The sequence below is a fragment of the Passer domesticus genome, chromosome 9, assembly GCF_036417665.1.
Source record: "Passer domesticus isolate bPasDom1 chromosome 9, bPasDom1.hap1, whole genome shotgun sequence".
Classification (NCBI taxonomy): domain Eukaryota; kingdom Metazoa; phylum Chordata; class Aves; order Passeriformes; family Passeridae; genus Passer; species Passer domesticus.
Genome location: NC_087482.1, coordinates 13,285,359 through 13,307,163, shown reverse-complemented (window position 1 = coordinate 13,307,163; position 21,805 = coordinate 13,285,359). Strand labels below are relative to the sequence as shown.

At 56.0% G+C, this 21,805-nt stretch overlaps 3 long non-coding RNA genes across 3 annotated transcripts; all 3 read left to right on the top strand.

Annotated features, from left to right (window-relative positions):
- The first annotated feature begins 361 nt into the window (after nt 1-361).
- LOC135307395 (uncharacterized) lies at nt 362-1,742 on the top strand. The gene is made up of 5 exons (XR_010368113.1): nt 362-447; nt 762-833; nt 922-993; nt 1,081-1,182; nt 1,641-1,742. It is a non-coding gene; the product is annotated as an uncharacterized LOC135307395 (long non-coding RNA).
- A 639-nt stretch (nt 1,743-2,381) lies between these two features.
- LOC135307664 (uncharacterized) lies at nt 2,382-2,791 on the top strand. The gene is made up of 3 exons (XR_010368356.1): nt 2,382-2,468; nt 2,557-2,637; nt 2,725-2,791. It is a non-coding gene; the product is annotated as an uncharacterized LOC135307664 (long non-coding RNA).
- Nucleotides 2,792-6,200: 3,409 nt separating this feature from the next.
- LOC135307661 (uncharacterized) lies at nt 6,201-21,406 on the top strand. Its single transcript, XR_010368353.1, has 4 exons — nt 6,201-6,309; nt 20,986-21,057; nt 21,146-21,217; nt 21,305-21,406. It is a non-coding gene; the product is annotated as an uncharacterized LOC135307661 (long non-coding RNA).
- The last annotated feature ends 399 nt before the right edge of the window (nt 21,407-21,805 follow it).

The window sequence follows — 21,805 nt, the reverse complement described above, 5'->3', positions numbered from 1 at the left end:
GCAGCCTCGCTGCCCCGCTGCTGCTTTCACGCCCTGCAGGGCTGTTTCCCAGCCTGGCCTGGCTGCAGCTTCTGCCCAGCCTCTGCCGGAAGTTATTTGGCATCAGTTGACAGGCCATGCCCAAACTGTAACACACCCTGAGATCCCCCACTATGTCCAGCCCTGCAGATTAGGAAGAGGGTGGCTGTTTGGAGGTGGAAGTGCTCTCATCATGCCACTGTAACCTGGCCATTTTCCTGCTCCATAAATTTCACAAATATTACCTCTGATGCCACCACCCAAGTGGGAAACAGCTCCATCTGATGCAGCTGTCTCCCTTCCTTTGTCAAGAGATGGACATAGTACTTCAGTGGAAGGTGGTATTTCTTGAAGGAAGCACTCCATCTTCGGTGCGAGCCCCTGCTGCAGGAAGGAAGGCAAAGCCAGACACGGGCACAGGCACAGCAGGTAATTGCTGTGCTGGGCTCAGGCCTGGCCGGGGCTGTGTGGCAGCAGCTCTTCCCCCAGGGCCTGCCCTTGCCCGGCAGCAGCCAAAGCTGGAGGCGCCTGGGCTTCCAGGCCTCTGGAGCTGGTTCAGAGCCCCGGGGAAACGGGACTGGTGCAGCAACGTCCCTGGCGCTGCAGCTGCTGCGGAGCTGGCCCTGAGTGCCCAGAGGCCCAAGGCACAGGAGCAGCCCCGAGCGGGAGCCCTGCCGCCAGCCCAGGGCCAGAGCCAGCCCTGGCACACAATGGAAACAGTTCTCATCTTGGTTTGCTTCCAGACTGGGATGCTGGGAAGGATTCTCCATTAGCCTGGCGCTCTGAAGTTGTGAAGCACTCTGAGCATTCTGCAGGTATGTTCTCACTGTCCCACCAAGGCGTAATGTTTGACTGACTGGTAAGAACCAGGTGACAGAAGCTTCTGTGGCTGTTGTGTTACAGGTGTGTCTGCAGGGACGACCTCACCAACTCCTACCTTGGATGCTGCACAAAAGGCCAGCTCCCATGGCAGGGGTGAGTAGTGTGTCCCTGCTGACCCCTCAGGCTGAGCCCTGCTTTTGTGGGGTCCATTGCTGGGAAATGGAACTACTTTCTCTTAAGGTCCTCTGACAGGAGAGACCAAAGACATGGCAGGCAGGAAATTCCAGGACCCATTAGAAATCATGTGGCAAATGCTGAAGGAACGTCTGCAGAGAAGACAAGGTGGGTGCATTTCCCTCATGCTGCTCCTGGGACTCAGCAGCCAGGGGCGTTGGCTGCACATCTGGACACGTCGTGCCCGGCACAGCAGGAAGGGATCCATGGCAGCCTTGCTGCCCCGCTGCTGCTTTCATGCCCTGCAGGGCTGTTTCCCAGCCTGGCCTGGCTGCAGCTTCTGCCCAGCCTCTGCAGGAAGGCATTTGGCATCAGCTGGCAGACAGCCCCAATTGCACCACAGGCCATGCCCACCCTCAGATCCCCTGCAATTTCCTGGTGTCCAGGCAGATCAGATGTTGGGGCTGTTTGGGGAAGGAAGCAGCCTTGGGTTGTCCCAAAATCCTGGGTGTTTTCTGATCCTTATGCATTCCTTTCACAAGTGATGCCTCCTGAAATTGTCCCCTTCCCCATTCCCAGTCAGGAATGTTTTCATCTGATCCAGCTGTCTCTTTTCCATTCTCCAGAAATGAAAGGAGAGCCTGCGGAGAAAGAAGCATTTCCCGGAGGAAGCAGTGGTTGCATGCCAGCCTCAGCTCCAGGAAGGGAGGCCATGCCTGGCACAGGCACAGGAGGTAATTGCTGTGCCTCTGGGCCTGAGCCCTGCTGAGGCTTGAGCTGCCCTCTCTGCTGTTAGGCAGTGCGGGCACAGCCTGGACTAGAGCAGCACAGCCCAGGGGAATTATCCCGAGCAGGCTCAGGGCACTGAGCAGTCCTGCTGGGGTCCCTCCATGGGAGACATGTCCTGAAACCTGGGAGTGACTGCACGGGGTGCCCACGGTGGGGAAAGGACAGAGGGGGAGAGCAAGGCTCCAGTGTGTCCTGAGAGGGCCTGGCTGTTTGCCCTTGGGATCTGGGAGCTGTCCCAGCAGAAGGAGGGCAGGAGGGACAGAGGGAGGGCAGGATGGATAGCTGTGGCACTGCCTGCTGCAGTTTTCCCCCCTGCTTTAGGGAGGATTTCTTCTGTGTGTGAGGGGGAGAGTCCCAGGTCCCTGCACTGCTGCAGCCACCCCTCCCAGGGATGTTGCTGAGGGCAGGGAAAGAGTGTGGAGAGTGACCAGGAGCCAGCCCAGAGCTCCCCAGGCCCCTGGGCAGCTTTGGCCATGTCTATTCACATCTGGCTCCCATGGCCTTAGCCGACTCCCTGGCAGTGCCCAGTTCCCTGTGGCAGAAAGAGATCCCAGCACACACTGGAAAATGTTCTCATCTGTGCTGCATTGTAGATGAGGGTGCTGGGAAGGCTTCTCCATCAGCTTGGATGAATAAAGTTTTGAAGCCCTTGGAGCCTCCTGCAGGTATGTTCTCAGTGTGCCACCAAGGAAGAATTGTAGACAAGCGGGCAGGCACCAGGTGACAGAAGCTTCTGTGGCTGTTGTGTTACAGATGTGTCTACAGGGAAGACTTCTCCAGCTTCTCCAGCTGCTACCTTGGATGCTGCACTCAAGCCCAGCTCCCATCTCAGGGGTGAGTAGTGTGTCCCTGCTGACCCCACAGGCTGAACCCTGCTTTTCTGGGATCCATTCCTGGGAAATGGAAATATTTTTCTCTAAGGTACTCCAACAGGGAAAATCCAAGATACAACAGATAAGATATCCCTAGAACGATCCAAACAGATGAGGCAAGAGCTGAAGGAACCCCTGCAGAGAAGACAAGGTGGGTGCATTTCCCTCATGCTGCTCCTGGGAGTCAGCAGCCGGGGGCTTTGGCTGCACATCTGGACACGCCATGCCCGGCACAGCGGGAAGGGATCCATGGCAGCCTCGCTGCCCCGCTGCTGCTTTCACGCCCTGCAGGGCTGTTTCCCAGCCTGGCCTGGCTGCAGCTTCTGCCCAGCCTCTGCCGGAAGTTATTGGGCATCAGTTGACAGGCCATGCCCAAACTGTAACACACCCTGAGATCCCCCACTATGTCCAGCCCTGCAGATTAGGAAGAGGGTGGCTGTTTGGAGGTGGAAGTGCTCTCATCATGCCACTGTAACCTGGCCATTTTCCTGCTCCATAAATTTCACAAATATTACCTCTGATGCCACCACCCAAGTGGGAAACAGCTCCATCTGATGCAGCTGTCTCCCTTCCTTTGTCAAGAGATGGACATAGTGCTTCAGTGGAAGGTGGTATTTCTTGAAGGAAGCACTCCATCTTCGGTGCGAGCCCCTGCTGCAGGAAGGAAGGCAAAGCCAGACACGGGCACAGGCACAGCAGGTAATTGCTGTGCTGGGCTCAGGCCTGGCCGGGGCTGTGTGGCAGCAGCTCTTCCCCCAGGGCCTGCCCTTGCCCGGCAGCAGCCAAAGCTGGAGGCGCCTGGGCTTCCAGGCCTCTGGAGCTGGTTCAGAGCCCCGGGGAAACGGGACTGGTGCAGCAACGTCCCTGGCGCTGCAGCTGCTGCGGAGCTGGCCCTGAGTGCCCAGAGGCCCAAGGCACAGGAGCAGCCCCGAGCGGGAGCCCTGCCGCCAGCCCAGGGCCAGAGCCAGCCCTGGCACACAATGGAAACAGTTCTCATCTTGGTTTGCTTCCAGACTGGGATGCTGGGAAGGATTCTCCATTAGCCTGGCGCTCTGAAGTTGTGAAGCACTCTGAGCATTCTGCAGGTATGTTCTCACTGTCCCACCAAGGCGTAATGTTTGACTGACTGGTAAGAACCAGGTGACAGAAGCTTCTGTGGCTGTTGTGTTACAGGTGTGTCTGCAGGGACGACCTCACCAACTCCTACCTTGGATGCTGCACAAAAGGCCAGCTCCCATGGCAGGGGTGAGTAGTGTGTCCCTGCTGACCCCTCAGGCTGAGCCCTGCTTTTGTGGGGTCCATTGCTGGGAAATGGAACTACTTTCTCTTAAGGTCCTCTGACAGGAGAGACCAAAGACATGGCAGGCAGGAAATTCCAGGACCCATTAGAAATCATGTGGCAAATGCTGAAGGAACGTCTGCAGAGAAGACAAGGTGGGTGCATTTCCCTCATGCTGCTCCTGGGACTCAGCAGCCGGGGGCGTTGGCTGCACATCTGGACACGTCGTGCCCGGCACAGCAGGAAGGGATCCATGGCAGCCTTGCTGCCCCGCTGCTGCTTTCATGCCCTGCAGGGCTGTTTCCCAGCCTGGCCTGGCTGCAGCTTCTGCCCAGCCTCTGCAGGAAGGCATTTGGCATCAGCTGGCAGACAGCCCCAATTGCACCACAGGCCATGCCCACCCTCAGATGCCCTGCAATTTCCTGGTGTCCAGGCAGATCAGATGTTGGGGCTGTTTGGGGAAGGAAGCAGCCTTGGGTTGTCCCAAAATCCTGGGTGTTTTCTGATCCTTATGCATTCCTTTCACAAGTGATGCCTCCTGAAATTGTCCCCTTCCCCATTCCCAGTCAGGAATGTTTTCATCTGATCCAGCTGTCTCTTTTCCATTCTCCAGAAATGAAAGGAGAGCCTGCGGAGAAAGAAGCATTTCCCGGAGGAAGCAGTGGTTGCATGCCAGCCTCAGCTCCAGGAAGGGAGGCCATGCCAGGCACAGGCACAGGAGGTAATTGCTGTGCCTCTGGGCCTGAGTCCTGCTGAGGCTTGAGCTGCCCTCTCTGCTGTTAGGCAGTGCGGGCACAGCCTGGACTAGAGCGGCACAGCCCAGGGGAATTATCCCGAGCAGGCTCAGGGCTCTCGGGCACTGAGCAGTCCTGCTGGGGTCCCTCTGGGGGAGACATGTCCTGAAACCTGGGAGTGACTGCACGGGGTGCCCACGGTGGGGAAAGGACAGAGGGGGAGAGCAAGACTCCAGTGTGTCCTGAGAGGGCCTGGCTGTTTGCCCTTGGGATCTGGGAGCTGTCCCAGCAGAAGGAGGGCAGGAGGGACAGAGGGAGGGCAGGATGGATAGCTGTGGCACTGCCTGCTGCAGTTTTCCCCCATGCTTTAGGGAGGATTTCTTCTGTGTGTGAGGGGGAGAGTCCCAGGTCCCTGCACTGCTGCAGCCACCCCTCCCAGGGATGTTGCTGAGGGCAGGGAAAGAGTGTGGAGAGTGACCAGGAGCCAGCCCAGAGCTCCCCAGGCCCCTGGGCAGCTTTGGCCATGTCTATTCACATCTGGCTCCCATGGCCTTAGCCGACTCCCTGGCAGTGCCCAGTTCCCTGTGGCAGAAAGAGATCCCAGCACACACTGGAAAATGTTCTCATCTGTGCTGCATTGTAGATGAGGGTGCTGGGAAGGCTTCTCCATCAGCTTGGATGAATAAAGTTTTGAAGCCCTTGGAGCCTCCTGCAGGTATGTTCTCAGTGTGCCACCAAGAAAGAATTGTAGACAAGCGGGCAGGCACCAGGTGACAGAAGCTTCTGTGGCTGTTGTGTTACAGATATGTCTACAGGGAAGACTTCTCCAGCTTCTCCAGCGGCTACCTTGGATGCTGCACTCAAGCCCAGCTCCCATCTCAGGGGTGAGTAGTGTGTCCCTGCTGACCCCACAGGCTGAACCCTGCTTTTCTGGGATCCATTCCTGGCAAATGGAAATATTTTTCTCTAAGGTACTCCAACAGGGAAAATCCAAGATACAACAGATAAGATATCCCTGGAACCATCCAAACAGATGAGGCAAGAGCTGAAGGAATGTCTGCAGAGAAGACAAGGTGGGTGCATTTCCCTCATGCTGCTCCTGGGACTCAGCAGCCGGGGGCTTTGGCTGCACATCTGGACACGCCATGCCCGGCACAGCGGGAAGGGATCCATGGCAGCCTCGCTGCCCCGCTGCTGCTTTCACACCTTGCAGGGCTGTTTGCCAGCCTGGCCTGGCTGCAGCTTCTGCCCAGCCTCTGCAGGAAGGCATTTGGCATCAGCTGACAGGCCATGCCCAAACTGTAACACACCCTGAGATCCCCCACTATATCCAGCCCTGCAGATTAGGAAAAGGGTGGCTGTTTGGAGGTGGAAGTGCTCTCATCATGCCACTGTAACCTGGCCATTTTCCTGCTCCATAAATTTCACAAATATTACCTTTGATGCCACCACCCAAGTGGGAAACAGCTCCATCTGATGCAGCTGTCTCCCTTCCTTTGTCAAGAGATGGACATAGAGGTTCAGTGGAAGGTGGTATTTCTTGAAGGAAGCACTCCATCTTCGGTGCGAGCCCCTGCTGCAGGAAGGAAGGCAAAGCCAGACACGGGCACAGGCACAGCAGGTAATTGCTGTGCCGGGCTCAGCCCTGGCTAGGGCTGTGTGGCAGCAGCTCTTCCCCCAGGGCCTGCCCTTGCCCCGCCTGGCAGCAGCCAAAGCTGGAGGCGCCTGGGCTTCCAGGCCTCTGGAGCTGGTTCAGAGCCCCGGGGAAACGGGACTGCTGCAGCAACGTCCCTGGCGCTGCAGCTGCTGCGGAGCTGGCCCTGAGTGCCCAGAGGCCCAAGGCACAGGAGCAGCCCCGAGCGGGAGCCCTGCCGCCAGCCCGGGGCCAGAGCCAGCCCTGGCACACAATGGAAACAGTTCTCATCTTGGTTTGCTTCCAGACTGGGATGCTGGGAAGGATTCTCCATTAGCCTGGCGCTCTGAAGTTGTGAAGCCGTCTGAGCATTCTGCAGGTATGTTCTCACTGTCCCACCAAGGCGTAATGTTTGACTGACTGGTAAGAACCAGGTGACAGAAGCTTCTGTGCCTGTTGTGTTACAGGCGCGTCTGCAGGGACGACCTCACCAACTCCTACCTTGGATGCTGCACAAAAGGCCAGCTCCCATGGCAGGGGTGAGTAGTGTGTCCCTGCTGACCCCTCAGGCTGAGCCCTGCTTTTGTGGGGTCCATTCCTGGGGAATGGAACTACTTTCTCTTAAGGTCCTCTGACAGGAAAGACCAAAGACATGGCAGGCAGGAAATTCCAGGACCCATTAGAAATCATGTGGCAAATGCTGAAGGAATGTCTGCAGAGAAGACAAGGTGGGTGCATTTCCCTCATGCTGCTCCTGGGACTCAGCAGCCGGGGGCTTTGGCTGCACATCTGGACACGTCGTGCCCGGCACAGCAGGAAGGGATCCATGGCAGCCTCGCTGCCCCGCTGCTGCTTTCACGCCCTGCAGGGCTGTTTCCCAGCCTGGCCTGGCTGCAGCTTCTGCCCAGCCTCTGCAGGAAGGCATTTGGCATCAGCTGACCGACAGCCCCAATTGCACCAGCTGACAGACAGTCCATGCCCACCCTCAGATCCCCTGCAATTTCCTGATGTCCAGGCAGATCAGATGTTGGGGCTGTTTGGGGAAGGAAGCAGCCTTGGGTTGTCCCAAAATCCTGGGTGTTTTCTGATCCTTATCCATTCCTTTCACAAGTGATGCCTCACCTTCCCCATTCCCAGTCAGGAATGTTTCCATCTGATCCAGCTGTCTCTTTTCCATTCTCCAGAAGTGAAAGGAGAGTCTGTGCAGATGGAAGCACTCTCCAGAGGAAGCAGTGGTTCCGTGCCAGCCTCTGCTGCAGGAAGGGAGGCCATGCCAGGCACAGGCACAGGAGGTAATTGCTGTGCCTCTGGGCCTGAGCCCTGCTGAGGCTTGAGCTGCCCTCTCTGCTGCTTGGCAGCGCGGGCACAGCCTGGACTAGAGCGGCACAGCCCAGGGGAATTATCCCGAGCAGGCTCAGGGCACTGAGCAGTCCTGCTGGGGTCCCTCCATGGGAGACATGTCCTGAAACCTGGAAGTGACTGCATGGGGTGCCCATGGTGGGGAAAGGACAGAGGGGGAGAGCAAGACTCCAGTGTGTCCTGAGAGGGCCTGGCTGTTTGCTCTTGGGATCTTGGAGCTGTCTCAGCAGAAGGAGGGCAGGAGGGAGTGTAGGAGCGAGGGATGGATAGCTGTGGCACTGCCTGCTGCAGTTTTCCCCCATGCTTTAGGGAGGATTTTCTGTGAGTTTGAGGGAGAGAACCCCGGGGCCCTGGGCTACTCCAGCCCCCCCTCCCAGGGATGTTGCTGAGGACAGGGAAAGAGTGTGGAGAGTGATGAGGAGCCAGCCCAGAGCTCCCCAGGCCCCTGGGCAGCTTTGGCCATGTCCATTCCCATCTGGGTCCCATAGCCTTACCCGACCCCCTTGCAGTGCCCTTTTGCCTGTAGCATTAGGGGTTCCCAGCATGCCACAGATATGGTTGTGATCTCTGCTCCCTTTTAGACTGGAGTCGTGACATGGGTTTTCAGGAAGTCCTGATGAAGGATGGTTTGAAGTTCCTGGAGGATGCTGGAAGCAAGTTTTCATTCTGCCTTTCCTGATTGAATAATCAGGATCAATGCAAAAAAAGCTCATTTATAAACCATTTCCCTTAACATTATGTAAGGGCTGAAGGATTCTGAGAATCTTTCCCTGCTCCCTTCTGGATCCGTGAGGGATCCCACAGGATCGCTGTCAGTGGGAGGAAGGAGCATTGATCTTTCAGTCCTCCTCCCGTGTACTCTGCCAGTGTGTCCTTCCGTGTGCTCTGTGCAGTCAAAGAGAAGAGCAGAGAGGGAAGGGCCCGGCCCAGGGCTGTGCCCCGGGGCTGAGCCTTGTGGGCAGCCTGAGGATCTCCTGCAGTGCCACAGGAGCTCTTCTGTCCTGCCTTTCTTTGCAGCTGAACCTGCCGGTGAAGGCCCCACATCCAGGACTGAGGCTCTGGGAGATGCTGAGGGTAGGTCAAGGCCTTTCCCCCTGGGAGAGCTGCCAGCTCAGAGCCCAAAGCTCAGCCAGGGAGGTATTGCTGCAGGTGCCAGCAGAGAACCATGCACGTGTGTGCCCGCACCCTGCACGATCCCCTCACCGCTGCTGCGGCTCAGTGGTGCCCGTGCAGATCAGCAGAGATGGCAGAAGCTTCTGTGGCTGTTGAGTTACAGGTGTGTCTGCAGGGAGGACTTCTCAAGCTCTAGGGCTGGATGCTTGGCCCCAACCCAGCTCCCATGGCAGGGGTGAGTAGTGTGTCCCTGCTGACCCCACAGGCTGAGCCCCGCTTTTGTGGGATCCATTCCTGGGAAATGGAACTACTTTCTCTTAGGGTCCTCCAAAAGTAAAGACCCAAGATACTGCAGCCAAAACGTCTGATGAGGCAGATGAATTCCTGAGACAAACACAGAAGGAAGCACCCCGAGGACAAGGTGGGTGCGTTTCCCGCATGCTTCCCCTGGGACTCAGCAGCCGGGGGCTTTGGCTGCACATTTGGACACGCCGTGCCCGGCACAGCGGGAAGGGATCCATGGCAGCCTCGCTGCCCCGCTGCTGCTTTCACGCCCTGCAGGGCTGTTTCCCAGCCTGGCCTTGCTGCAATTCCTCCCCAGCCTCTGCAGGATGGAATTTGGCATTAGCTGATAGGGTGCCCCAACTGTACCGTGGGCCTGAGATCCCCTGCCATTTCCCAGTCTCTGAGAAGATCATGCGGTGTAGCTGTTTGCTCATGGGAGTGCACTGGCCGAGCCCCAATTACCTGGGCTTTTTCCTGATCTTTACCTGTGACTTAGACAAGCATTGCCTCATGAAGGTGCCACCTCCCCAGTGGGGAGTGTTTCCATTTGATCCAGTTGACCCTTTTTCCCTTGTTCAAGTGATGGACCAAAAGGCTGTGCAGAAGGAGGAGCACCCAGGGAGAAGCAGTGGCTCATTGGCAGCTCGAGCTGCAGGAAGGAAGGCAATGCCAGACATGGGCACAGGCACAGCAGGTAATTGCTGTGCCGGGCTCAGCCCTGGCCGGGGCTGTGTGGCAACAGCTCTTCCCCCAGGGCCTGCCCTTGCCCGGCCCGGCAGCAGCCAAAGCTGGAGGCGCCTGGGCTTCCAGGCCTCTGGAGCTGGTTCAGAGCCCCGGGGAAACGGGACTGGTGCAGCAACGTCCCTGGCGCTGCAGCTGCTGCGGAGCTGGCCCTGAGTGCCCAGAGGCCCAAGGCACAGGAGCAGCCCCGAGCGGGAGCCCTGCCGCCAGCCCAGGGCCAGAACCAGCCCTTGCTCCCGACAGGCTCCTGACAGGGCCTGAGCCTGTCCCCTGGGGCTGGGGGAGCTGTCACGGGGCAGGGAGGGCCAGGGGTGGCAGTGGCTGCTCAGGGATGGCTTTGGCCCGTGTCCCTGGCAGCAGCCACTGCCCAAGCAGCTGCGCTGCCCCCGGGCTCTCCTCCCGGCCTGCTGGGCTTTGTTGGCTGGCGCAGCCTGTGCCAAGGGCCGGCAAGGTGCCTGCAGGCCCCAGCTCTGGGGGAAACAGAGTACGTCCTGCCCGTATCCACCGTGCTGCCAGCTCAGCAGTGCAGCACAGCACGGGCTCACGCTCCCCATCGCTCCCACAGATGCAACCGGCACCACAAGACCTGTTCGCAATGCCCAGGATGGCCTCGGAAGGGGCTTCTGTCAGGGAACAGGCTGCTGGCTAGGGTTACTGGCAGGCGTCCTTTGTTTGGAGCTTGTTTTCATGTTGTGCTGCTTTGGAATCTGGTATTCCTGGAACAGAAAACAGTGAGTGTTTTGTTGCTCTCCCCCTCAAACAGCTTCTTTTGAAAGTCTAACATGGTCAGGGAACATTCCCATTGAGGCTGCAGTGGAGTTGTGGCCAGTCCATGATTGTCCAAATAACTCTGCTGAGGGTTCTGCTGCTGCTCAGTGCTTCCATTGGCCCCTCAATTGCTGGGCCTTGTCCTGGGGGCCCCGCTGGGGCTGCAGCCAGAGCTTGCTCCCACTGAGGCTGCCTGGCCAAGAGCAGCCCCAGGGGCACGGGGCAGAGGCAGAGGCAGGTGGGGAGGAGAAAGAGCAGGGCCGAGGTTGCCCTTGAAAGGCAGAGGCGCTGTGGGGCCCGCTCCTGGCCAGGGACCCTGCCCAGAGCCGTCCCTGCTTTCCGGGGCCTTGAGGGGCAGCTGTCCAGCTGGGCCCGGCTGTGCCAGCAGCTCCAGCCGTGCTGGGGAGCCTTGCCAGCTCTGGGCCCTGCTGTGCACGAGGGTCCCTGTGTGCCACTGGCAGCTGGGGCCTCAGCCTCCTCCTCTCTTCACAGGAGCACCTCGGGACAGGAGTTGGAAGACGGTGGCTGCACCTGACACCCAGACAGCGTGAGCAGCTCCTCCAGCAGCAGGAACGGCCCGGACAGCCCTCTCAAGTCTTCTGTGAAGAGGACCCCAGAACAACCAACTACGAGGAAGCCTCTTATTGCCCCGTAGATCCCACTGCCACCTGCTCTCCCCATGGGCCTCCCCAAGCTGCCTTCATCCCTTTTTTTCTCTCCATCTGTCCCATCCCAGCCAACCCGAGTTCCTCTAGAGACCCCAGGACCAGCCCAGCACCTTCCAGCCCCTCCTCAGACAAACACATCCCTTCCTCTGCCCCTGAGCCCCCTGGCCTTGCCCTCTAGGCAGCACTGAAGGTGACACCCCACTCCACCCTCCCCCCCCGCCCCCCGCTTGCAGGGTAGGCAACGGCCCATTCCTCTCTTGAAATAAAGAGAAGGATCTGTGTTGTGGTTTGAAAGCAAAACCAGTGAGAGACTCCAAGTCAGAAATACAATTTATTAGGAAAAGGGAAAAAATCCCAAAATACATGCAATGATACAAAAGAAAAACCACTGACAGGCTCAGAATACAGCCTGCTGACACCCTGCTAGTTAGGGTGGTGGTAGCAGTCCAGATGAAATGGATTTGTGGAAGTGGTGATCCTGTAGAAACAATCTGGTAGCTCTCATCCTCTGGAAAAGCAGTGGCTAAGGGCGGCGGTTCCTCTGGGAATCCAGTGGAAAGACTGCTTGTTGTGTCCCAAAACCCAGATTATATCCAGCTGGGGATGCTTAGCTCCTCCCCCATGGGCAGAGCATCTCACAGTGGGCTGATATCATTCTGCCTCATGCTGTGGGTCCTTGATTAGCCATAAAACAGAAATGGCTCTGGGAGGGAGTTATCTCTGAGTCATGTGGCAAGACATTGATGGGCCCATTAACAGGAGATAAGGAAGAAACAATGCCCCTCCTGGTTTCAGCAGCTCTTGAGGATGGCATTAGAATACATCTTTACACTGCAACCCAGGACAAGCGGTCACCCCAGTGTCCAGGTGGCAGCAGCAGCAAAGCCCACCCAGCCCCAGCACTGACTGAGCTCCATGCCCAGGAGGAGCTGTGGATGCCCACGGTGTGGGCAGGCAGAAGCCAGGCCGGGGCTGCTGATGAAATGGAGGTTTTGGGCCGCTCACAGGCTCAACACAGTTGGCTGTGATTGGTCATCAAGTGAAAACAATCCACATGGACCAATGGAAGATGCACCTGTTGCATTCCACAGCAGCAGACAGTTATTGTTTACATTTCTTTCCTGAGGCCCTCAGCTCCTCATGAGGGGAAAAATCCCAGGAAAGGATTTTTAATAAAATATCATAGCTACAGATAACTGTTTTACTCATAACACCAGGAGAAGACCAGGGAATGCAGGAAGCCTAGACTAAGGAGCTCCTCTGTCTCCAAGCTGATCCAAACCAACAGACCTACTCAGATAAGCACCAGGGGACCACAGTGCATGCACAAAGGAGAAAAGTTCAAAAGTTCAGTCATGAGCAAGACCACAGCCTTCGACCTCAGAGACCACCAATGACCCCAGTGTGACCACCACAGGAAACAACACGTGCCCAGAAGGCCGTGGATCTAATCGCCATGTGAGGGGAGGACAGGCGGGGCCAGGGGTTGAATGTGCATGACGAGATTGTGTAAGGTATTGCATATGGAACATGTTTGTGAACAAAGATGTGGCTCAGTCCAGGGCTCAGGGCACAAGTTTTCACGAGAGCCGTCTCGCTTGTGCCAGGCCCTGACACGCATACCCACTTCACAACTACATCAGGTTGTGGAGTGCCGCTATAGGACATGAAATAAAACAACGCAGACACGCATCTCTCCAAGGTAAAAAAGAGGGGAGTTGAATTTCTGACTCCAACATTTACAGATTTCCAAAAGTGACAGTGGATTGGAGGGTGAAAGTGCCACCTCTCCAATGACACTGGACAAACCAACAGTCCATCAAATTTCTCCTCTGCAGAAAAGAGTGCAAAACAATAAGTTATTTACATAAAGTGTTTGGGAAAGTTTGCTACAAGAATGTAAACATCAGAAGGCTTAGAAGAACATTAAAAACCAGGGCGACAGTGGAGTCTATTTATTTAGCATATGGCTTCACTGTGACCAGCGGTGGGGCCCCGAGGGGATGGGGCAGCCCATGCTGAGCGTCCCTGGGCTGAGGGACATTTCCTTCCGTGGGATCATCTGGGCCCAGACCTCCTCCAGTGCCATGCCCAGGAAAAGAGGGAAGCCATCAAGAGTATCTCCAGGGACACAGCCTGACCAGCAATGTCAGCAGGCAAAACAAAGCTCCTCCCTAATTAACACACACTTGATAGGACCTAATTGATGGGCCATCACCAATGCAGGGTGCTGCACAGGGTCTGCTGCTCTCAGCCAGGGCCAGAAGGAAGGGAAGGGAAGGGAAGGGAAGGGAAGGGAAGGGAAGGGAAGGGAAGGGAAGGGAAGGGAAGGGAAGGGAAGGGAAGGGAAGGGAAGGGAAGGGAAGGGAAGGGAAGGGAAGGGAAGGGAAGGGAAGGGAAGGGAAGGGCTGTGTGGCCTCAGGGTCTGACAGGGCTGGATAGCAGCCCCAGAGACACAACAACCCAGGTGCAACCAGACTTTATTTCCAGGTCGAAACACTCGGCACAGCTGGCCTGGACTTCCCTGTAGGGCACGTGGGGGCTTTGGAGTCCCCCTAAGGTGCACGAGGGGCTGGGGTCCCTTGCGGCACACCCAGGGATATTTTAGGTTTCCTCTGAGGCATGGAGGGCACTGGGGTCCACTTCAAGTCATGCAAGGGATTTGGAATCCTGTGTGAGGCATGCAGAGGGTTTGGGATCTCTCCCAAGGTGTGCAGTGAAATAAATGGGCAGGAGATCTTTCTCCTTTTTAATGCCTTTATTAAGAAGAATCAGCTCAGGTGGGGAGAAATTGACAGGTCGTGCCCACACCGCTGTTGCTCCCAGGCGTGGCACGAAGGAGGAGGATGATGCAGCTTTGTCCGCTGGTCTGCAGACAGAGCTGGGGACTCTGTCCTCACGGGAGAGTCGTAGAGTCCTAGCTTGTTTGTTTAAAAACCCAGGGTGTCTCTTTAATCAGTATCTTTTTAGGTTAGGGTGAGAAACAAAAAGGTCCAAGCAGGTATGGGACTATGCTCCCATCCTTAGACGTCACTTAAGTCACTTGTTGGCTCGTGATTTTAGGGGTTTTTCTTGTAAAAACTGTAAAACTGTAAAAACCCAGGGTGCAATGCATTTCTCATTTGCATGCTGGCTCTGGTGTCACTGCCCATTCTCTTTACCCTGGAGGGTCTTTCCTGGTGTCTTCTTGGCAAGCGGCCAGCATCAGGGAAACAATAGTTAATCACTGGCCATTAACGGGTAATTAAGAACTTTTTCTTTGGCAGAGAAACCAAAGAAGTCTGACCGGTCTGACTTGTTTTTTTTAACTCTGAAACTTAAAAAAAAATACAACTTTCTATTCATAACATGCAGGGTGCTGGGATCTCTCCTGAGGCACATGTCGGGGTTCTGGGGTCTCATTTCACATGTAGAAAGAGCTGTGGACTCTCATAGGCGTGCAGGTGCTTTGTGTCCCACCTGCTGCACGCAGTGGAGCTGGAGTGTCTGCTGAGGCACGCAGGGGACGGGGAGCTCCGGCAGTCCCTCCCGGGCCCGTGCGGCTCGGGGCTGCCGCGGCCCAGGGCCAGCCGCCGTGCCGGGATGGCAGTGGCGAGGCGCCGAGGCGGAGCTGCCCCGCCGGGTCACGCTGCACCGGCAGAGAAAAGCCAAATGTGACAGACTAAACTTGACTCTAGGAAAGGGATGCCTCAGCAGAGGGTCTGGGGACCTGTGGTGCCAGCCAGTGGCCCGGCACTCGGACACAGCAGGAAGACCCCAGACTATCACACTTCACCTGGGAGGGTAGAAAAGCTCAGGGGTTCTTTGTTCAAGATCCCCCAGAGGCACCAGCTGAAGCTGCCATAGATCCACCTTGATAAAATTGTTTAAAAAGATCCAGAGGTCTGACACTCTGCTGTGGAGGACATTCCACAGGTCATATTTGCCCAATTATCCAATCAAAAAAAACAAAAAAACAAACCCAAACAAAATGAAATAAAACAGCAATTTGAATTATGTAGCTTAATATATACACAATTGAATACACTCAAAATATTGACAATATCATTTCGGATAAATTACGAATAATTTGGTCGTGATAATAGCATATAAGCAAAAATAACCTCACGGGGTATGCGTGGGGTACGGAGTGCAGGGCTTTTGGACCCCCGTCACCTCACGTACAAGCTTGTCAAGCCAACATTCCCCTTTTTATGCTGTATGTCCTTACCATCTCCTCCCATTTTCAATTCATCACACTTGTATCACTGCCCTCATCATCACCTTTACCACTCATGCTCCACACTTCTTTAAGTAAGTTGTACCACTCTTTGGGGATCTTCTTTGAGGAAGGCCTCTCCTCTTCCTCCATGTCCTGGAGTTCACCTTTTGGATTACACATGCGCACCAAGCTGCTACAGTATAAGCCAATAGTGTGTTCTAACATTAAAACAGTGAATCTCATATAATCAACATTTGCCTGGTGTCCAACCAAATTCTCCTCTCTTCCAACTAAATTCAGTCATTGTTATCTCTTGCTTCCTCCTGTTCTGAACAGTTGCAGGAGAACGGTGGGGGGGGGGGGGGGGAACCCTCCATTCCTTTTCTTGCTTGGCATTACACATTTAACTGTTTTATTATTTCCAAATATTAATTACTTTATCAGTATTGATTACTCTTTCAATCTTGTCAGCATGAATCATATCTATTTACCACACACAGTTCTCATCTTTTGGGCATTTAGGAGCTTTTCACTTTGCTTTGCACCCAAGGAAAATATAGCCCCAAATGTGCACAAATAACTCCTTCAGCATGTCCTCCTTTCAGCTGTTTTTTCCATTGTTCTCTGCTATCTTGTCCTCATCTTTCCACAATTCCTGTGTCTATTCAAGTCCAGCCTGGGACCCAGCACGCACTTGCTTTAGTTCTGTAGTGATTTATGCCCAGCCATCCTGCCAACCACACCCATTTCAATGTTGCAACAACCTAACTCTGGGCTGCAGTATGTGAATCACACTCTGCTGTGTGAGCTGGCAGAGCACCAGAGCAGGCACTGAAGAAGGGACATTCGGTACATTAGTGAAGTGAGTGCTGGAACCTGGGCTAGCTCTTAGAACTCCGGCACTACGGCAGGAGTCGGGAACTGCCTCGCTATGGGGATTTACCAGAAGCAGAGCCTTTAGTGCCACTTGCTCTCCAGTGCCAGACACAAGCCACGACAGGGACGAGGCACAGGAGAAAGGAGGAGGCTCCCTGTCTTCAGGTTCCGCAAGGAACAGCTTAGTCCAGGCGAAGAGAACAGGATGAGAAGCCCCTAGCTGTACTGCCCAAGGGGTTTTGTACACATACAAGTCATGGCGTGGATGCAAACAATGAACCAATAGGGAATCCTCAGGAGAGGAGTGAGGGGATTACAATAAGTGTCTGGGGCCAATTGGGGTAGGAGGGTGGAGAGGATGAGTCACAAGGGCCAATGGGGTTTCCAGGAGTAGGGGAATTCCACAGGGGAATTGCAGTCATGGATTACCCAAAGATTTGGGAACCAAGGTGTTGGGTTGCCTTGACAGGCAGGGAAAGAGCTGGAACAAGGGGTGGGGAAGGGCACGAGGGACAGTTTGGAGGGAGGGTAAAACCCACAGGTAAACCAACTCAGGAAAAACATGGGGGCACAACAGAGCTCTTAAACAAGACTTGAAATGGAATCAATAAAATAAATTTGAACTGCAACAATCAAGAGCATCTTGAGGGACGCAGCCTGACCAGCAATGTCAGCAGGCAAAAGAAAGGTTTTGCTGAGCAATGGCCCTTTGATGAAGCAAACCATTTACAATCAGGGCCGTCCATTCATGCGGATGGGCGCACACTTTGGGGGTACAGCTGAGGCCATGAGGTCACAGCAGGGCTCTGGGGTCACAGCAGGCTGAGCTCTCAGCAGGCCCTGAGGTCACAGAGGTGCCAGAGGTGCCAGAGCCCCGTGGTTGCACAGCAGCACGGGGAGCCAGCAGTCAGTCCCTGAGCACAACTGTTGCGGCAGCAGCGGCGGTGGCAGCAGCGGTGCTGACGTTGGGACAGCGGTGTCGGGACAGAGGTGGCAGCAAGAGCTGCGGGACTGGCGGAGGACAAGGCACCATGGCCCTTGCTCTGCACCTCCTACTCCTGCTGCTCCTGGCCGTGGCCCTGCCTGCCAGGGCTGCCCAGGCTGCTCCGCTGCAAGCGCGGCGAGCAGGTGAGCCGGCAGCCTGGCTGCCCTTTCCCGGGACAGCGCTCCCTGCTCCCTGGGAAGCGCTGGGGATGGTTTTGCCCCGGGCTTTAGGGAGGGTTTCCTCTGTGGGAGGGAGAGAGACCCCACGGGCCCTGGGCTACTCCAGCCACCCCTCCAGAGATGTTGCAAAGGGCCTGCAAAGAGGTTGGAGAGTGACCAGGAGCCAGCCCAGAGCTCCCCAGGCCCCTGTGCAGCTTTGGCCATGTCCATTCACATCTGGCTCCCACTGCCTTACCCAACACCCCTGCATTGCCCAGTTCCCTGTGGCAGAAGGGGATCCTAGCACACCATGGACATGGTTCTGATCTCTGCTCCCTTCTAGACTGGAATAGTGACATGGGTTTTCAGGAAGTCCTGATGAAGGATGGTTTCAAGTTCTTTGAGGATGCTGGAGGCAAGTTTTCATTCTGTCTTTCCTGAGTGAATAATCAGGATTAATGCAACAAAAGCTCACTTACAAACCATTTCCCTTAACATAATCTTAAGGTTGAAAGAATCTGGAAACCTTGCCCTGCTCCCTTCTGGATCCCTGAGGGGTCCCACAGGATCACTGTCATTGGGAGGAAGGAGCATTTAGCTTTCAATCTTCCTCCCGTGTGCAATGCCAGTGTGTCCTTCCGTGTGCTCTGTGCAGCCACAGAGAAGAGCAGAGAGGGAAGGGGCCGGGCCGGGCCCAGGGCTGTGCCCCGGGGCTGAGCCTTGTGGGCAGCCTGAGGATCTCCTGCAGTGCCACAGGAGCTCTTCTGTCCTGCCTTTCTTTGCAGCTGAACCTGCTGGTGAAGGCCCCACATCCAGGACTGAGGCTCTGGGAGATGCTGAGGGTAGGTCAAGGCCTTTCCCCTGGGAGAGCTGCCAGCTCAGAGCCCAAAGCTGGGCCAGGGAGGCAGCGCTGCAGGTGCCAGCACAGAACCATGCACGTGTGTGCCCTCGCCCTGCGCGATCCCCTCACCGCTCCTGCGGCTCAGTGGTGCCCGTGCAGATCAGCAGAGATGGCAGAAGCTTCTGTGGCTGTTGAGTTACAGGTGTGTCTACAGGGAGGAGATTCATACGTACATTGGTGGTTATTGCCAACAAGACCAGTTCGCATGGCAGGGGTGAGTAGTGTGTCCCTGCTGACCTCACAAGTTGAGCACTGGTTTTGAGGGATGCATTCCTGGGAAATGGAAATATTTTTCTCTAAGTTCCTCCGAAGAGGAAGATGCAAGACACAACAGAGAAGATATCCCTGGAACCATCCAAACAGATGAGGCAAGTGCTGAAGAAAATGCTGCAGGGAGGACAAGGTGGGTGCATTTCCCTCATGCTTCCCCTGGGACTCAGCAGCCGGGGGCTTTGGCTGCACATCTGAACGCATGGTTCCCGGCACAGCAGGATGGGATCCATGGCTCATTCCCAATGAGGAATGTTTCCATCTGATCCAGATGTCTCTTTTGCATTCTCCAGAAATCAAAGGAGAGCCTGCGGAGAAAGAAGCATTTCCTGGAGGAAGCAGTGGTTCCGTGCCAGCATCAGTTGAAGGAGGGGAGGCGATGCCAGGCACAGGCCCAGGAGGTAATTGCTGTGCCTCTGGGCCTGAGCCCTGCTGAGGCTTGAGCTGCCCTCTCTGCTGCTTGGCAGTGCGGGCACAGCCTGGACTAGAGCGGCACAGCCCAGGGGAATTATCCCGAGCAGGCTCAGGGCACTCGGGTACAGAGCAGTCCTGCTGGGGTCCCTCCATGGGAGACATGTCCTGAAACCTGGGAGTGACTGCACGGGGTGCCCACGGTGGGGAAAGGACAGAGGGGGAGAGCAAGGCTCCAGTGTGTCCTGAGAGGGCCTGGCTGTTTGCCCTTGGGATCTGGGAGCTGTCCCAGCAGAAGGAGGACAGGAGGGACAGAGGGAGGGATGGATAACTGTGTCACTGCCTGCTGCAGTTTTCCCCAGGGTTTTAGAGAGGATTTCCTCTGTGTCTGAGGGAGAGAACCCCGGGACCCTGCGCTGCTCCAGCCACCCCTCCCAGGGATGTTGCTGAGGGCAGGGAAAGAGTGTGGAAAGTGACCAGGAGCCAGCCCAGAGCTCCCCAGGCCCCTGTGCACCTTTGGCCATGTCTATTCACATCTGGTTCCCACGGCCTTAGCCGACCCCTGGCAGTGCCCAGTTCCCTGTGGCAGAAGGGGATCCCAGCACACCCTGGAAAGTGTTCTCATCTGTGCTCCGTTCTAGATGAGGTTGCTGGGAAGGCTTCTCCATCAGCTTGGATGAATAAAGTTTTGAAGCCCTTGGAGCCTCCTGCAGGTATGTTCTCAGTTTGCCACCAAGGAAGAATTGTAGACAAGCAGGCAGGAACCAGGTGACAGAAGCTTCTGTGGCTGTTGTGTTACAGATGTGTCTACAGGGAGGACTTCTCCAGCTCCTACCTTGGATTTTGCACTCAAGCCCAGCTCCCATCACAGTGGTGAGTAGTGTGTCCCTGCTGAACCCACAGGCTGAGCCTTGCTTTTGTAGGATCCATTGCTGGGAAATGGAAATATTTTTCTCTAAGGTACTCCAACAGGGAAAGTCCAAGATACAACAGATACGATGTCCCTGCCACCATCCAAACAGATGAGGCAAGAGCTGAAGGAACCCCTGCAGACAAGAGAAGGTGGGTGCATTTCTCTCATGCTTCCCCTGGGAGTCAGCAGCCGGGGGCTTTGGCTGCACATCTGGACACGCCGTGCCCGGCACAGCAGGAAGGGATCCATGGCAGCCTCGCTGCCCCGCTGCTGCTTTCACGCCCTGCAGGGCTGTTTGCCAGCCTGGCCTGGCTGCAGCTGGTGCCCAGCCTCTGCAGGAAGGCATTTGGCATCAGCTGACAGGCCATGCCCAAACTGTAACACACCCTGAGATCCCCCACTATATCCAGCCCTGCAGATTAGGAAAAGGGTGGCTGTTTGGAGGTGGAAGTGCTCTCATCATGCCACTGTAATCTGGCCATTTTCCTGCTCCATAAATTTCACAAATATTACCTCTGATGCCACCGCCCAATTGGGAAACAGCTCCATCTGATGCAGCTGTCTCCCTTCCTTTGTCAAGAGATGGACATAGTGCTTCAGTGGAAGGTGGCATTTCTTGAAGGAAGCACTCCATCTTCGGTGCCAGCCCCTGCTGCCGGAAAGAAGGCAAAGCCAGACACGGGCACAGGCACAGCAGGTAATTGCTGTGCAGGGCTCAGCCCTGGCCGGGGCTGTGTGGCAGCAGCTCTTCCCCCAGGGCCTGCACTTGCCCGGCCCGGCAGCAGCCAAAGCTGGAGGCGCCTCGGCTTCCAGGCCTCTGGAGCTGGTTCAAGCCCCGGGGAAACGGGACTGGTGCAGCAACGTCCCTTGCGCTGCAGCTGCTGCGGAGCTGGCCCTGAGTGCCCAGAGGCCCAAGGCACAGGAGCAGCCCCGAGCGGGAGCCCTGCCGCCAGCCCAGGGCCAGAGCCAGCCCTGGCACACAATGGAAACAGTTCTCATCTTGGTTTGCTTCCAGACTGGGATGCTGGGAAGGATTCTCCATTAGCCTGGCGCTCTGAAGTTGTGAAGCCCTCTGAGCATTCTGCAGGTATGTTCTCACTGTCCCACCAAGGCGTAATGTTTGACTGACTGGTAAGAACCAGGTGACAGAAGCTTCTGTGGCTGTTGTGTTACAGGCGTGTCTGCAGGGACGACCTCACCAACTCCTACCTTGGATGCTGCACAAAAGGCCAGCTCCCATGGCAGGGGTGAGTAGTGTGTCCCTGCTGACCCCTCAGGCTGAGCTGTGCTTTTGTGGGATCCATTCCTGGGAAATGGAACTACTTTATCTTAAGGTCCTACGACAGGAGAGACCAAAGACATGGCAGGCAAGAAATTCCAGGACCCATTAGAAATCATGTGGCAAATGCTGTAGGAATGTCTGCAGAGAAGGCAAGGTGGGTGCATTTCCCTCATGCTTCCCCTGGGACTCAGCAGCCAGGGGCTTTGGCTGCACATCTGGACACGCCGTGCCCGGCACTGCGGGAAGGGATCCATGGCAGCCTCGCTGCCCCGCTGCTGCTTTCACGCCCTGCAGGGCTGTTTCCCAGCCTGGCCTGGCTGCAGCTGGTGCCCAGCCTCTGCAGGAAGGCATTTGGCATCAGCTGGCAGACAGCCCCAGTTGCACCACATTCCATGCCCACCCTCTGATCCCCTGCAATTTCCTGATGTCCAGGCAGATCAGATGTTGGGGCTGTTTGAGGAAGGAAGCAGCCTTGGGTTGTCCCAAACTCCTGGTTGTTTTCTGATCCTTATCCATTCCTTTCACAAGTGATGCCTCACCTTCCCCATTCCCA